Source organism: Trachypithecus francoisi, unplaced genomic scaffold (genome assembly GCF_009764315.1).
Source record: "Trachypithecus francoisi isolate TF-2019V2 unplaced genomic scaffold, Tfra_2.0 Lachesis_group1, whole genome shotgun sequence".
Classification (NCBI taxonomy): Eukaryota; Metazoa; Chordata; class Mammalia; order Primates; family Cercopithecidae; genus Trachypithecus; species Trachypithecus francoisi.
The window spans coordinates 17,706,228-17,722,835 of record NW_022681454.1 but is presented as its reverse complement, the minus strand read 5'-3'; positions in this window follow the sequence as shown (position 1 = coordinate 17,722,835).

The following is a 16,608-nucleotide window of genomic DNA, read 5'->3' as shown; positions in this document are numbered from 1 at the left end:
TGATTCCTCAGAACATTCTAGAGAGAACACAGAGTAGGCACTAAATGAGCTTTGCTAAACTGAAACAAAAGCTTGCTCTATTCACGGGGAACAAATGTTTTCAAGTCACCTATAAGTAATTCACTCCAAATTAGAGTTTCTTAAGAATTCCAGGAAAATATATTAGAAATTTTCAGTAAGTGTACAAGAGATAACCGAGGTTTCCTTCCTAGGAAGGAAACATAATGCTATGTTTGAAACGCCACTGTAAAGATCAAATGACTGTTAAGTCTGATATAATAAAGACAGACTTGGCATTTACAAGGAAGTGAGCTGCTACTGAGATTCAACTGCATCTCAATACACATACACACACACACACACATACACACACACAGGCACACATGCATACTCAGACACTACACTACTGCTTCATTAAATCAATTAAATCTGCCAGTGTTTGGTGGTGATGCTTGGAACTGTCTAATGTTGACAATCAGGCCACCTACCCATAGCAGAAAGTGTGTGTCTCTGTGTGTGTGTGTGTGTGAGAGCATGTGAGTGCACACTTTTAATATCCAATATATTTAACATAAAATGTGGTGACTCTTCTGCATGGCAGAGCACTAAGTAATTACTCTGGCCCCAGACATCTTTTCTATATAGGCTTTCTGCACTCTTCCACTCTGTTATTTGTGGAAAGATGGGGGCGCGGTGGGGGAGCAGACGAACTCTTACCATGGCAACCCTTGCAGAACATGTTGCACCTGATACTATCTGTCACTGTTTGGATAGAGAGCACTTCTCACCAGGAAAAGAAGAAAAGATGCATTTGACTTGATTATATGAGTACTTAACCGTCATCAGAGAAAACATAAAAACAATTAAAAGAGCACGCACTTTGTCCCCTCAAGATTTACAACAGAGTTTGGAGGCTCCTTTCTTTTGAACAAAATCCTCATCTCTTGTGTGGACAAATTCAGAAGTTTGCATAAATGACCTTTAATGTCTTCATGTGATGACCAGGTTCTGCCATTGTGCTAAAATGTAAGATGCTGTATATGTTTGTTATGATTTATTTCCAGTGTTTTTCATCCAAAATGAAAAATGTCCTTCCCCAGCCGTTGTTTCCTCTCAGGCATTTACTCCCAGGTTACCTGATTTTAAGAGTCCCGGAACCCACTAAACCAGTTGGCTTTCAATCTCACTCTCTCTCCCTGCAGATCACCACACCCAGACTGTGGCCTGTGAGTCTTCCAGAGTCAAGCAAATACCTTTGCTCTCCTTCCTCACTTTGCTTTGAATTACCCTTTCAGGGCTCTGACATCCTCTGTTTTTGAGAAGCCTGGTGGAATTGTCTGTGAATTATAAATACTGTCATGCTACAGGAACACAAAAATCAAGGAAAAACTGATGGGCTTGCATTGCTTCAAAAATATCATGTAAAGCAGGCGAGACAACTTTTTTTTCCCCCTGATGATCAGTCCACAGTTGGAATACACACAGTTGTTTTCCAAAAAGCTCTAGCTCCCAAGGCCAGATCAAACAGAATGTTACATTGTCAAAGTTCAGATTAGTCAGACAGAAACCATTTGCAGATGTGCTCAGTAACTTATGATAGTTGATAGTTTCATTCATTCATTCAGAAAGTATTTTGGTGACCATGTGTGAGGCACTGTGCTAGGATACAATGCCTCTTAGTTTCTGCAATCTCACTTTAGACATTAATTCCTCTAGGAAGTGTTCTCTAACTTCTAAAAACTGAGTCAGGTGTCCTCTTCTGTGTTTTCCTGGCACCCTACGTTAAATCTTAAGGCAGCGTCTAATTGTTTTGTAATAATTCCTTACCCTTTGTAGTAGTAAGGATAGGCTAACCTAAACTTCCAGAGTAAATAAACCCCCAAATTTCAGTTCCTTAACAAAGCTGTATTGCTCACTTAAATTACCAACCATTGTGAACTGGATGGCCCTACTGAAATGTTCTTATTTAAGAAACGATTAAAGAATCCAGGCTGCTTCTAGATTAAACTCTGTTTTCTATTCAGAATCCTCTGCTTGCACCTAAATGTACAGAAGTGGAGAGAGAAGAGAAAAAATGAGCAGGGAATGGAGAAGAGGGGAGGGGAGGGGAGGGGAGGGAAGGGAAGGGAGGGGAAAGGAGGGAAGGGGAGGAGAGGAGAGGAGAGGAGAGGAGAGGAGGAGAGGAGCTACATCTGCTCTTAACTTTCTCAGAAAAGTTAAAAACTGGCAAGAATCCATAATATTGACATCACTCAGATTGAGGATGGGAAATGTGGAGAAACTTGTGGGTATTTAGTGAGAAATAGTACACTCTGCCATTATTACCTATATACAAAATTAAATCATAAACTCTTTGAGAACAGGGACTAGTTATATGAAAATATTTATTGCATGACGACATGTTTTTACGTGATAGGAATTGACCAATAGATACACAAAGTTATGGGAGAGGAAAGAGAGAGAGAACAATACCATGAGGACTGTCTTTGAATAGGCAAGAGGGAGCTGGTTCAAGGAAACAAGTGAACAGACTGGCCCCAGACAGAGCTAAAATAGTTCTTCCATGATGAAAGGAGAAAAAGTCTAACACATTGAAACCCCGTCTCTAATAAAACTACAAAAAAATTAGCCAGGCGTGGTGGCGGGCGCCTGTAGTCCCAGCTACTCAGGAGGCTGAGGCAGGACAATGGTGAACCCAGGGAGCAGAGCTTGCAGTGAGCCGAGATGGCGCCACTGCACTCCAGCCTGGGTGACAGAGGGAGACACTGTCTCAAAAACAAAACAAAACAAACAAACAAAAAAAACGAGAAAAGTTTAAGTGTATAGGTACAGAGTATGTGAGTACAAGGAAGTTTGATGGTGGAAGGATGAAGAAATTATCTTCTCATTGCTTCAATTTTCTCAGATAAGTAAGAATGGTTATTGACCAAAGGTGGGAGGGAAGGGAAGAAGTGTTGGCAGTTTAAGAAGAGTTAAGGAAAGCAAACAATCCTCAGATTCAGGAAACACAAATCCTAAGCAAAATAAATAAATCAACATCCAAATACTTTGTCAAGAAAAAATATTAAATATAAAATATAAAACTGATGATAATTAAACATGAGAGAAAAGACAAGATTACCTACACAAAATTATGATTAGAGTAACAGCCAAATTCACACACGCATACACACCCCCTTTACACACACACACACACACCAAAAACTTAGATGAAAAGGACAAAAATCTAGAAAGATCTGTTGAGAAAACAAACTTGTTCAAAACTGAATAGAAAATTAAACCTTTAAATGAATTGTCAATGGTTAAAATTCAAACACATGCACACACACACACATGCACACACACAGACACACCTCGGTTTCACTGATGAGTTCTCCCAAATATTCAGAAAGTACATAAATATTGTGATACACAAAATGTACTAGAGAAAAGAAAAAGAAGGTAAATTTCCCAAAGTATGTTATGAGGCTGTTATAACCAAACCCAAAAAACAAATCTGAAAAGACCATTAAGTTATAGGCCAATCTTACTTTTGAATATAGATGCAAAATCTGAAATATTGGAAGAAGAATTAAACTATGTGTTTAAAATAATTCATCAGGAATAATTTATGAAAGGAATTCAAGGATGTTTTAACATGAAAAAATCTATTAATTTACATTACCATATGAAGAAAAAAATTGAACAGATTCCCAATATGTACAGAAACTACTTCTCACAAACTTCAACAATTTTTCATGATAAGAACCCTTAGCAAGACAGGAATAAAAGAATTTACTCTAATCTTAGAAGTGTATCTATTATATACCAACAGAAATAATATATTTAATGAGGAAATATTGGGAATAATGCTCCTTGAAGTCAGAAAGAAGAGAAAGATACCTGCCGATACGTTTATTCAATGTAACATTGAGTTTTTAACCAGTATATGAAGACAAAAACAGCAAATAAAAATGAAAATAATTGAAAAGAAGGAAGAAAATGATTAATATTTTAAAATTATATTATCTCCATATAAAACCCAAGAAGTTTGGTGTACAAACTTTTATTATTAATAAAATACTTCAGCAAATTTGCTTGATATAAGAATACTATTTTAAAATAAACTTTATTGCTAGTATACCAGCAGTAACCAAATGAAACATGCAAATCTTTGAAACAGCAGTTTTTACAAAGGAAGAAAACTGCAAAGCGAATGAGCATGTAAAGTGGATCCTTCATTTTGAAGAGCTGTTTGACATTTTCTTATAAAGTTACACTCATCTATCTCATGATTTATCAATTCCACTCCAGGTATTTACCCCAGAGAAAGAAAAGTATACACCCACAAAGATAATTGCACAATTCTTTTAGGGGATTAATAATAAGCAAAAACTGGAAACATCCCAAATGTGTACTAATAGGAAAATGTATAAATGCATTGTTATAATCGTATAATAGAATTTTACATAACAATAAAGTCACATAAGATGCTGCTTATGCAACAACATGGAAGAACCCCCAAAACATTATAGAGAAGACAGACTCAAAAGAGTATATTGTGTATGAGTCTATTTATAAGAAATATTTCTAAAACCTCTGTGGGGTAATGGAAATGATCTATATCTTATTTGGGGTACATAAAAGTCTATGCTATTATCACAACGATCAAACTGTCACAATTACCAAATGAAATCCTTAAGATCCTTGTCTTTGTTATACTTTATTTATGACCCTTAGGAAAAAGACACAATTTTGTTTGTGTAGAAATTTTCTTGATGGTTAAGATATATTTTTGATTCAGAGAGGATTATTCATTATAATATCTACTTTAATATAATAGTATGAATATGTATAAAATCTAGGAAAACAATGTCCTTCCTTGTGGAGGTACATTAAATGGCATTCATATTTCTGGAATTACTTATAAAAATTATACATAACTAAAACATTTTGTATATTTTCATTCCTTTTAAGACATTTACAAACCATATAGAAGGAAGAAAATAGAAGAGCAGAAATCAAGAAAAAAATACAGTAATTGGACATTAGAGACAATATTAAAAAGCAGAAGTTTGTTGATTAAGCTGGTTTGTTACAAGCAAACAATAATTACAATTCAATATATTAAAAAAAAAAAAAAAAAAGAAATCCTTAAGATCCATGACATTTTATTTTATTTAAATAATACTTCAATATGAAAACAGGAAAAGAAACATGTAAGTACCGAGAACATATTTTCAGAGATGTTTAAAATTGTCCAAAAATTTATCAGATTGCATTGAAAACCATTAATGAAAATATACACCATATCCAATCCCATCCATGTTATAAATCTACACATTCTATGCAATTGTATTCGAAGTCTCAACACTTGTATGTGTGTGAGAGTGTGTGTGTGTGTGTGATCACCTTAACAGTGGATTATAGAATTTATATAAAAGAATGTAGATCCCAGTCTAGCCATGGTAACGTTGGAGAATAAGCAAAGAAAAAGATGAGTAGAACCTGTAATCCCAGCACTTTGGGAGGCCGAGGCGGGCGGATTACGAGGTCAGGAGATCAAGACCTTCCTAGCTAACACGGTGAAACCCTGTCTCTATCAAAAATACAAAAAAATTAGCCGGGCGTGGTGGTGGGCACCTGTAGTCCCAGCTACTCGGTAGGCTGAGGCGGGAGAATGGCGTAAACCCGGGAGGCGGAGCTTGCAGTGAGCTGAGATCGCACCACTGCACTCCAGCCTAGATGACAGAGTGAGACTCCGTCTCAAAAAATAAATAAATAAATAAATAAAAATTTTAAAAAGTAGAAAAGGGGTACAGGTTAGTAAGATTTGACTTAGCAGATTGCAACACTTACTATATAGATACAGTAGTGGGATCGTGCCTGTGAATAGCCACTGCACTCCAGCCTGGGCAACATAGTAATAAGACCCCATCTCTACAAATAAAGAAGGATAATAGAGCATATGTAACAAACAGATCAATGGGATAGGGAAAAGGATTCCTTAAAGTCCTAATGAAAACAATTCTCTCCTCCACCGCATAATCGAAATTATCTTCTTTTGTGAATAATTCACACTTTCACACAAATGTGTTATTTCTCTTATCCTAAAAACATTTTTTTAACCCGCTCATCCCTTTTACTACCACTACATTTCTTCACCCCAATTGCAGCAAAACTCCCTGAAAAAGAGTTGCCTAAAATCAGCATCTCTGATTTCTATTTCTCCATTCCTTCTTAAGGCCATGCCGATCAATTCTTTGCTGCACTGAAAAGGTCCGCAGAGGTCAACAATGACCTTGGATTGATCATTTGCGTGGAGAGTTTTGTTTTAAATTTCAGCTGCATTTTTAATACAACTGATCACTTCCTTTTTCTTGATAAACTTTCTTGGCTCCCAAGTCAGCACACTCCCTGTTTTCCTCCTTCCCTCACTGATTGTTTCCTCTCAGCCTCCCGAGTTTCTGCTCTTCTACCTGACTTCTTAATTTTTAAGTAGTCCAGAACACAATTCTTTTTCCAATTTTCTATTCATATTTAAACTCATAGTAATCATATCCAATCCTATAACTTTAAATACCTTCTATATACCTATGACTCTCGAGTTTAAGTCTCCAGGCCAGATCTTTCTCTCAAACTTGACACGTATATCCAACTGCCCTTTCAACAACTTCACTCCAATATGTAATAGATTTCTTATATTCAACACGTCGTAGATAAGTAAATAAACCCCCGATCTTCCCAGCAAACTGCTGCACATGGAATTCTTCTATTTCAGCTGGCAACTCCATTCATGCAATTTTTCAAGTAGCAATACATGAAGTCATCCTTGATGTTTTTCTTTCTTGGATATCCCAAACCCAAACCAGAAAGCTCTACCTTCTCACCACCTGCATTGCTAAGACACTGATATGATACACCATTATTTCTTTCTGAGTTACTGACAATAGCCTTAAAAAGGTTGTATTGATCAAGTAGGTTAGCTGATATGAGAAATAATCCCCAAATATGAGTGACTTCACACAGTAAAACTTTATGTTTAACTCATGCAGAGTTCTAAGCAGATGTTCCTGGTCTGGTGTTTCTTTTGGGATAATCTCCTCCCAGTTGTATTGTAGGAAGCCAGACCTCATCCATCTGATGGCCGTACAATTCCTAGGGCCTCAGGGTCTCTACAGGAGGTGACATTGTAGAGACAAAAGGGACTCCATCTTGGATGCTCAGCCACTATGTTGATTTAACTTCTATGTTGATTAGTCCCAGTTCTGTGAATGCCTCCTGATTCCTACTTTATTTATCATTCTTAGTGTGAGAAAATGTCAACTTTGATGTTATGGCACAAATTATAGGTTATGATGCATTTAGCATTCTTGTCTGTTCTGCAGGGTCCCCCTTAATTGTCTTGCCAGAGCACATGTGCTCTTTCGCTATGGTATATAAGCCCCTAGTTCTGGGAGTAACAGGTGCAGAGAGATCTACCTGTCTTATGGCCACCCAAGACCATGCTTTTGTTTTTATTTTATTTCATTTTCCCCCAAATAAATCAGCCAATATTGACAAACTGGACTTGTCTACCTTGTTGTTTGGTTTCTCAGCTTCTTCAGCATTTGAGAGCCGCTTTGCATTTACGGCCCTTTCACGGAACAGACATCATCACTTGTGCCCACATTGCATTGGCCAGAATTCAGTCCTATGGTCAAGTCAGCTGAAAGGGATCCTTAGAAATGCAGAGAAACATACAGTACAGCATGTCTGCCAAAGAGCTCCATGCTTCTATGCTTGCCACTCTACATCTGTTTTCAACACAGCCGCTAACGTTATTTTCTTAACATGTAAGTTAGATCACATCACTCCTCTGCTTAAAATTCTGCAGGTTAGCCCACCTTACTCAGATTAGAAGCCAAAGTTTCTAGCAGTTGCTTACAAAGCCCTGCAGTATCAGAAACCCTTAGTATGCCTGTTATTCCATCTTGTACTTCTCTTCCCAACTTCTACTCTGCTCCAGCCACGCTCGACTATTGCTTTTCCTCAGATATTCTAGGCATGCTTTCAGCTCAGGCTTTAGACTATGGATCTTCTGCCTGGGAGGCTTCTCCCTGATATCTGCATGAATGGCCCCCTCATTTCTTTCAGCTCTTTGCTCATATATTGCCATGTTAATGAGGCCAACTCTCAACACCCTATCTTCTGCTGCTGCAATGTACCTATCCCTCTTTCTGGAACTCCCAATCCCTCTCCCTTATTTGGTATTACCAGTAGCAACCCCTATTCTCCTCCCTGGTTGGAACTCATCAATGGCTTGTTCTTCCCTTTTGTTTTCTCTCTTTCTTTATTTCTGTTTTACTCTATCAGAAAATAAGGACCAAGGCAGCAATTTTTAAATTTTTGGTTTACTGATAACACCTACAATGGTGGCTGGATTATAACAGAAGCTCACTTCATCAGTATTTTTTTAAAATGAGTCAATTCTCATAGCCTCCTTACCTTATATATTATTATTATTATTCCATTAGTATCACTCTGTTTTACAGGTGAGAAACTGAGGCACAGAGAGATTTAACAATGTTCCAAGGTTGACTTGCTAGCAAACATCTAGGAAGTAGTAGCACTGCACTTGAGACCTTGGCAGTCTAGCTCCAGAGTCCATGTGCACAACCACTTAACTCATCTACTTCTCCATACATATCCTTGGTGTTGTTACTGCAAACTGATGAGTGTAGGTGTTGTTCATAGATATCTTTATTTGATAAATGAGGAAACTGAGCCACATAGTTTAGATTAACTTGCCAAATGCCACACCATTAATAAGAAATTGAGCCAAATTTGATTAAGATATTTTGTTCCTAGGATTTCTGCTTCTAAATGCTATGTATGTTTCCTTTCTAAAAATGCTATTGCACAAAATCATCTCTAGAAATCATTACTCTCCTCTTTATTGTTGTAAAAAAATCACGTTTTCCTTCAGGACTGATTTTTTTTAAGTGCTGCAAGTATCATTTTACCGAGTGACTGGCCAACCACATCAGATTGTACTGCTCACCCGCAACCATTTAATTACACAGTGCTCGTAAAGCCAGAACTGCTGACCTGAATCCTGTGGTCTTTTCTCTCCATGTGGTAAGCTCTTAATCAATTGAGTGTTCAGTTCAGTTTAATTCAATGTTTTAACTGGCTTGAACCATTTCCTCGCTGAGCTCACACAAATACCACCAAGGACTGCCATCTGACCAGGTCTATACGGATTGGAGTCCAGATTTTAATCAGTCTAGTTTCTATGTGTGTGGTCCTTACAGTAAAGTCATTTGGTATCTGATAGTGTAAAAATGTTGACTTTGATACAGAGATTGTTGCCATGAGTCATTATATGCAGGCCAAGGTCTGTCTGCCAATAATGGCACTAAAGGACTTGTCAGGAAGCATAGAAGAACTGACTGTGCTTCTCAACACTAGTTAGCAAAGGGAGGCTCTGATTAGTATCTCAATCTCTAAGCTGCTGTTTAAGGTATTTAATCATCAAAACATATACATATCCATGTATGCTTCCTGCAGATTCTCATTTGGACCCAGAATCTACATTTGCCCTTGAATTGATGATGGATTTTGTATTATCATTTGCTTGCTTTGAACAGAGAGGTATCTAAATTCTCTCAGCCCTAAGAGGAGACCCTGCATCAATGAGTCTTCTAAATAGTTGCTTGGGGATTCTGTGGCCAGTGGGCAACTCAAGCATGACAATCTTTGTATGAAGCTCCAGGAGTATGCCACTTGCCCATGTTACCTTCTGTTGTGGTCATCTGTTAACTATCTGTCTGCCTACCTGTCGCTTTGGGAAATATTTTTCTCCAATTCTATGTAACTATCTTAGTTCTCTAAGTCATGTTGTCCCCCCTTGTTATTGACAAAAGGGTGTATATAATACCCACTGCTGGTCAGAGTACCCTAAAGTCTGGACATATGGCTGAAAACTAGGGGTGAGCATGCAACCTAAGTAAAATTTGAAGAAGAAAGGAAAGGAGAGGAGTCAAAGGCATTTTACAATGTGAATTGCTTGTCCTTTGCAATAAAACACATTGCTCACAAAACATTTGCAGCCTAAAACACAAATTTCATAGTTCCTGTATGTCAGAGACTCCAAGAATGCCTCAGCAGGGTCATCTGGCTTAGAGTCTTTCAAAAGACTGCAATGTTGTGTCAGTAAAGGACTCAGTCAACTCAAAGTTCAGCTGAAGGAATATATGCTTCCAAGGTCCCTCAGTAGTTATTGTTAGAATTTTGTTCTCAGGAGTTATTGAACTAAGGGATTCAACTTCCCACTGGCTGTTGGCCAAAGGCAGTTTTCAGTTCCTTGTCACCTTTGACTGTCCATAGGGAAGCTGGCTTCCCCAGGGTGAGCAAGTAAGGGGTCAAAAGAGGTAGTTACAGTGAAAGAGAGCATGACAGCAAGACAGAAGCCACAGTCTTTCACAATGAATCAAGGAAGTGATAGCCCATCACTTTTGGCATACTCTATATATTTAAAGCAATACATTCTTTACATTTCTAGGTCCAGCCCATGCTCAGTGGTGGGGATTATGCAAAAGTATGTTGGGAAGGAAGTGGGCATCATCTGGAGCCATGTTAGAAGTCTGGCTACCACAACAATGCTTCTATATATGTGAACCTAAGGCTGACAGTAACCCATTTGGAGCAAACAAATTAGAAGAAGTATTCTCCTCTCAACAACCAGATGCAGTCCAGATATGCCTATGTCAAGACACAAAGCACCTGTCCTTAGAGAATGCATCCCCAAGTCAGAGAACATGGGTTGACTTACAGAGACTACCATCACTGAGCAGTGCACACACTATAAAACTGAGAAGAGAAGCTCTGTGTTCACTATTGCTTCATTTCCTGCCAATGCACAATTCTCTGTTAAATAATGACACTTTGAAAGTGAAGTCCAATCTGTTCTGTTTCAGAAGAGTAAAGGCTTTGATAGGGATCACAGTCAATGCAATATCTCTCATTAAGTAAGAGAATGTAAATGACATCTCTGAAATCAAGCCACTAGCTTTAAAGCACTATACAAATATAAGGAATTATTACCATTAGCTAGTCTGGTGAATTCAACTAATCCCACCTAATACCAGCATTTCATTTTGAGTACCCTGTAATTAACTTCAGATTCTCACCCTGCTTTTATTCAGCAAAGCTTTATTGAGTACCATTTTTTATCACATATTTTCAGACAGACAGGAGTCATGATGCCAAATAAAACAAACAGTGCCAGGTATGGGTGGCTTTTCATACAGATGGCATAACTAGACACCTTCATGCACTCAGAGGGACTCAAATGCTACATTTCTTACTCCATACCATCTCGCTGTCATTACTCTGTGTGCCTGAAACTCGCAAAGGAGGAGAGCTAACTCTTAGTGCCTACAATATGCCATACACTAAACCATGTGGTTTATCTGTATTTGTTATAATCAGGTAACTTTCTGGAGCAACTATCCTCCATGCAGTATTTAGTGCTCAGGATACTTTCATCTTGTGATTTCACCATCTCCAAACAAGCCCTCCTTCAGGCTGCTCATAGGGAAGAGAGACTGAAGAATTTGGCAATGGCTTTTTACTGCGTTAGGCTGGAAATGATCTGTGTCACTTCTGGTCATAGCCCATTGTTCGAAATCATTGAAATGGCCTGGACAAACTCTAAAGGGGCTGAGAACTCTGGTCTTCTGTGCTCAAAAGAACATGGCAAACTAATAACGTCTACAACCACATCCATTATTTTCTTCCTACAAAAGATGCTGCAGAGTCTTAGAAAGTACAGGTAACCTTTCGAAGGTGATTCAGCAGAGCGTGGATTAGAACTTCAGTCTGCCTGATTTCAAAACACAGGTTTTGTTTCATTTTACACCACAACAACCTACCACTTGGTGGAACCATTCCTTTAGGAATTGCTTACTAAGATATTCATTTTCAAATGGCATGTATTAAAAAGTACATTCTGAATGCCTTATCCCAATCCGATCCTAAGGCAATGAGCTCTCTCCCATATGTGAACAACTCTGAGAGGCTTTACCTGTCTTGAGTCTTTTTGCATCCTCTACCCACCCACAGACCATCTGAAAATTCTGTGTGTGACTCTAAAACTCTATTTACCGAAAGCAGTTATTTAAGAAGCCACTGTTTCATTCTCCCTTTATCCAGTCTCTGCTTTCAGGAAAGACTACAACATCCATGCTGTGTCATTATAGTTAAGGAAAGTCAACATATTCTATTTTCCATCCATCCCCTATTCCTCCATCAGACACTACTAAGTGGTAATCTGAAGGAGGAAAGCACCGCCTGAGAAGAAGGGAGAATGTTTGGGGCCAGTGTTTAATGTCTTCCCTGAAAACCCCATGACACCATAGATCTGACTTGATATTTTTCTTTCTACTGATTTTGTATGGCTGACTTAAGAAAACAAACAATGATAACAACAAAAATACTAGTACAAAAGCATAGGAACACAATTAAGCAAGACCTGAAAACTGAGTTGGCAGAGTAGCAGGCTGCTAACTTGTCATTGTTGCCAAAAGATGAATGGCAATACCTGTTCTCACAAAATTTTTAGGAGAAGATAAACAATGTGAAAAAATTATAGCTCAAGAAAGAAGCTGTCAAATCCCTTTGCATGTCCACAGGAAAAAGAGACCATGTGCTGCTAAAGTAATCAGTGAAGGCTTCATGGGAGAATCGGTATTAGATAATAGTAACAACACTAATGATAAAATGGAAATAAAACCAAATTAACATGAATAGAGCTAATTATACCAGGAATTTTACCAAACACTTTATATATTCATAACTCATTTATATATTTGTGAACTCATTTAGTCATTAGGATAATTCTAGGAGATATTTATTTACTCATTCAATACTTATTTACTGAGTCTTTGCTCTATGCAGGCAGTCTATGAGCTGAGGTTATGGCAAAGAGCAAGACAGAAAATATCATTACTCCCTTGCCACTGTCTACTGAGAACTACCACTATAATTTTTCTTTTACACAAAACTGAAGTACGAAGTAGTTAAGTATACTACTAAAGGTCACACACACTTTCAGTGTCCAAGCCAGGATTGGATCGCAGCCAGTAAGGAACAGAGCATGTTTATCTACTACATTTTTCCAACATGTGATAACAGTGATAGCAACAGTAGACAGACAGATTCCTAGGCAGATAGGGATGGATCTCAAGTGAAACTTGACCTTCAGGCCAAGGATAGTCTAAAGCTTGAAAACAGAGCTACCAGTTACAGATAGAATCCATGAACCACAGTGAGAATGTTCATCCCTGTTTTGTCCACCTCATTTGATTGGTTCTTTCTGAATGATGCCTTTTAACCAATCAAATGAAGCCTTTTCCAAGCCTACCCATAAATCAGCATGATTTCCCCATTCTAAGCCCATAAACATCCCAGACTCAGCCTCATCGATGGCTACCCACTTTTGGGTCCCTTCTCGCTGTCAAGGGCTTTTCTTTGGCTCAATAAATTCTACTCTGTCTTACCCCCTCTCCAGTGTCCCCATACCTTAGTACTCTTGGTCATGGGACAAGAACCTGGAACTCACCAAACTGCTGGAGGAAAGAGGTGTAATGCTTCTGCTCACTGAGCTGCGGGCAGTGGGAGTAAAGGAACTGTAACACTCCCTCCTGCTCACCAAAGTATGAGAGTGGAGAAGCCACAACAATAGGACAATAATGAAAATAACAATCATGTCAGATAACATTTAGTGAACATTTTAATGGCAAGTGCTATGTGACTTTACGTGGGTGCTTTATTTATTCTGCAATAAAGTCCTATGAATATAATAACTAGAATAGGTTTGTGACATGGTAAGATCCTGCATTCTTAAATCAGGTCACCGTATTTTAAATCTTAGTACTTCCTGGTACTTGGCTAGCTGTGTTGCCTGTTCCTCAGTTGTCTCATCTGTAAACAAAGTAACACAACTAGCCAGTATCAAAGAAAACTGAGGTTTTTGCACTAGTATTATGGACATGCATCTGCCTCCTATATTTTAAGTGTTGTGAAATTAGTGGCATATCTGAGCACTTGCTGTGCCCCAGTGCCTGACTTACGGGAAATGCTCAATTAAAAAAATCATAAATGAGTGCAGGATTGGTTGAATAAGAAATCTTGATCTCGTTAAACAATTTTCATGAATCAAAGCTCAGGGTACGAGCTCTATGAATTCAGGAACCTCACAGTATTCCAGAAACGATTCCAGAGACAACCACACATTGGAAGGATTACCCTTAATTAATATGGGAAACTTACCGTAAGCCAAGGCAAGCACCCATAGCTGCATAGAAGCCTCTGTATACTCAGGGGTGAGAGTTATATAGCAGAGGCCAAAAAGAGGCAACTTTTTCTGTCTCGCTATTGACCTTGGGTTTGGGTCCAATTATAAAGAAATTGGATCAGAAAGTAACTTCAGGCTGTACAATCTTGCTTAGCACAGGAAGAGTTGCCCTGAAGCAGACAGACACTGAATTTGTCAAGCCACATCCTGGTGTTGTAAACACATTATTGAATCCTCTGCAATTGTAGGAATGCATGGATATGAGCTGAAGCTAGGCATTTTCAAAGTTGGCATTGAAAGAGGGAACTGATGTGCTCAAGCTCCATCCATTTTCTTTTCCACTAATGAATACTCCTTTTGTTCCAAAGTCTCCCAAGTGACTCCCCTGACAATATAGGTAATTAATGGGCCATTCTTCTTGATTCCGATACTGTTGAAAATGTGAGAGGCTTAATAATTGAATCTGCATCTAAACATTCCCATCATCTGAGTGACTAAGAGTACATTAAATTAATAACAATTTTTCTTCTAGGAACTTCTTTATAGCTTATTGACAATGATCCTTTGACAAAAGAGAAAATGCATTTAGTGAAACTTTGCCAAATCAGACTGGAAGAGGAATTTTCCTTGATTCCTCTTGAGATGAGATTTAAGATTGGACTTCAATAAAGTCAGGAAGGTATAGGGTCAATGATAAGGTTCTCAAAAAGTCAGAAGTAATTAAGAAGCACAAGTTGACTTAGAAGATTGTTGTTTAATTTTTTTAATGATTTAAGGCTAAGGATTCTTTTAAACATTTTTATAAAAGTTCTTTATTCTAGATATGAGTCCTTTGCAGAATACATATGTGGTTTTAAAATATTCTTGTTCACATGTAACTTGTCATTTTGCCTTTTTTTAAAAAAAATTATACATTAAGTTCTGGGATACATGTGCAGAACGTGCAGGTTTGTTACACAGGTATACACGTGCCATGGTGGTTTGCTGCACCCATCAATCCGTCATCCACATTAAGGATTTCTCCTAATGCTATCCCTCCCCAGCCCTCCACCCACCGACAGGGCCCAGTGTGCAGTGTTCCCCTCCCTGTGTCCATGTGTTCTCATTGTTCAACTCCCACTTATGAGTGAGAACATGCAGTGTTTGATTTTCTGTTTCTGTGTTAGTTTTCTGAGAAGATGCTTTCCAGCTTCATCCATGTCCCTGCAAAGGACATGAACTCATCCTTTTTAACAGCTGTACAGTATTCCACAGTGTATATATGCCACATTTTCTTTATCTAGTCTATCGTTGATGGACATTGGGTTGGTTTCAAGTCTTTGCTATTGTGAATACTGCTGCAATAAACATACGTGTAAATATGTCTTTATAATACAATGATTTATAATCCTTTGGGCATATTACCAATAATGGGATTGGTGAGTCAAATGTTATTTCTTCTTCTAGATCCTTGAGGAGTCACCAGACTGTCTTCCACAATGGTTGAATGAATTTGTACTCCCACCAATAGTGAAAAAGCCTTCCTCTCTCTCCACATCCTCTCCAGCATCTGTTCTTTCCTGACTTTTTAATGATCACCATTCTAACTTGCAATGAGATATGATGAGATGGTATCTCATTGTGGTTTTCATTTGCATTTCTCTAATGAACAGTGATGATGACCTTTTTTTCATATGTTTGTTGGTCACATAAATGTTTTCTTTTGAGAAGTATCTGTTCACATCTTTTGTCCACTTTTTAATGGGTTTTTTTTTTCTTGTAAATTTGTTTAAGTTCCTTGTAGATTCTGGATATTAGCCCTTCGTCAGATGGATAGATTGCAAAATTTTTCTCCCATTCTGTAGGTTGCCTGTTCACTCTGATGAAAGTTTCTTTTTCTGTGCAGAAGCTCTTTAGTTTAATTAGATCCCATTTGTCAATTTTGGCTTTTGTTCCCATTGTTTTTGGTGTTTTAGTCATGAAGTCTTTGCCCATGCCTATGTTCTGAATGGTATTGCCTAGGTTTTCTTCTAGAATTTTTATGGTTTTAGGTCTTAGTTCAAGTCTTTAATCAATGTTGAGGTTTTTTTTGTATAAGGTGTAAGGGAGGGGTCCAGTTTCAGTTTTCTGCATATGGCTAGCCAGTTTTCCCAACACCATTTATTAAACAGGGCATCCTTTCCCCACTGCTTGTTTTTGTCAGGTTTGTCAAAAATCAGATGGTTATAGATGTGTGGTGTTATTTCTGAGACCTCTGTTCTGTTCCATTGCTCTATGTATCTGTTTTTTTTTGTTTGTTTTTTGCCTTT